The sequence below is a fragment of the Plectropomus leopardus genome, unplaced genomic scaffold (assembly GCF_008729295.1).
Source record: "Plectropomus leopardus isolate mb unplaced genomic scaffold, YSFRI_Pleo_2.0 unplaced_scaffold9668, whole genome shotgun sequence".
Lineage (NCBI taxonomy): Eukaryota > Metazoa > Chordata > Actinopteri > Perciformes > Serranidae > Plectropomus > Plectropomus leopardus.
Window position 1 is genome coordinate 1 of NW_024704374.1, and position 1409 is coordinate 1409.

The following is a 1409-nucleotide window of genomic DNA, read 5'->3' on the forward strand; positions in this document are numbered from 1 at the left end:
GCCAAATTATTATTAATTTTCATAACTATTTGTATATTTTTTGTGACTATATGAATGTGAGTTACAGTAGTCATATGATCATAATAACTTGGCACCACAACGGTGGCGATCAACTAGCTTTGTTTACCCAGGCTTTCTCTCCCTCAAGCTCTGTGCAGGTCCCCATGAAAGAAGACGTTTGGCGCACCGTTGCAGTCTTGATGGGCACAAAATGGATCGGTCGTGTCCCGCCTGATTCGGCCTAGGAAGAATATGAAGACAAGATTGCGTCAAAGAAGCAGTGGTGGCTGTGGCTGTCACTGCCATGTGAGCATTGGTGGTTCAGTGGTAGAATTCTCGTCTGCCACGCGGGAGACCCGGGTCCAATTCCCGGCCAATGCACTGTGTCTTTACTGCTTTATGGACTCAGTGGTTGCACAACTTCTTTGTCTTCTTGCAGTTAATACCCCAGACTCTGGGGGGGCAAAAGTACAGTTTAGAATACAGAGAACAGCTGGTGGGGCAGGGCTATGATGGCGCCTCTGTGATGAGTGGCAAGCACAGTGGTGTGTCTGCAAGAATACAGTCCCTGGCCAAGCATGCCTTTTATGTGCACTGCAATGCACATTGCTTAAATTTGGTTATTGTGGACACAGTCAGAGCAGTACCAGAAGCGTCATGTTTTTTTTTCCTTGTTGCAGCGTCTTTATGTGTTTCTGTCAGGATCTTATGTCCACCAGAAGTGGCAGGACATACAGCGCTTAATGTATCCAGAGGATCAGCCACGAGAGTTGCCCAGACTCAGTGATGTAAGGTGGGCTTGCAGGTATTATGCCTGTCGAAACCTAATGGACCGGCTACTAGCTGTGCTACGCGTCCTTCATGATATTGATGAGGAGAATAGTGGAGAGAGAAGTGTTGAAGCACTTGGACTGCGAGGGCAGCTAAACCTAGATTTCATTGGCCTTCTTGCAACCTTTAGAAAAATACTTGGAGATACAAAGTTTCTGAGCGACATGCTGCAGTCCTCATCAGTGGATCTTGCCAGAGCAATTGACCTCATTGAGGCGCTGCAGGATTCAATATTAAAATATAGAGATGATGCATCTTTTGACCAGTTGTGGACTGAAGTGCTAAGCACGGCTCAGCGGTGTAACATCAGCACAGAGAGGATGTCTAAAAGGCAACCTAAAACAAGCTCTACTCTTTACGACACTGTTGTCATGTCCATAGTTGGTCAGCGTTACAGTGACACCAGCAAGGATTATTTTTGTAAGACTGTTTACTATCCGATCCTAGACCGTGTAAACGCTGAGCTAGAGAGGCGGTTTTCAAAAACCAACTGTGATATCATGCGAGGGATTCAGGCATTAAATCCTAAAAGCAACATATTTTTGGAGGAGGCTCCTTTGTTTTTTTTTTTAACCATT

General features: G+C 45.5%; 1 non-coding gene across 1 annotated transcript; it reads left to right on the plus strand.

The window, feature by feature from the left end:
- The first annotated feature begins 310 nt into the window (after positions 1–310).
- trnag-gcc lies at positions 311–381 on the plus strand. The gene has a single exon. It is a non-coding gene; the product is annotated as a tRNA-Gly (tRNA).
- The last annotated feature ends 1028 nt before the right edge of the window (positions 382–1409 follow it).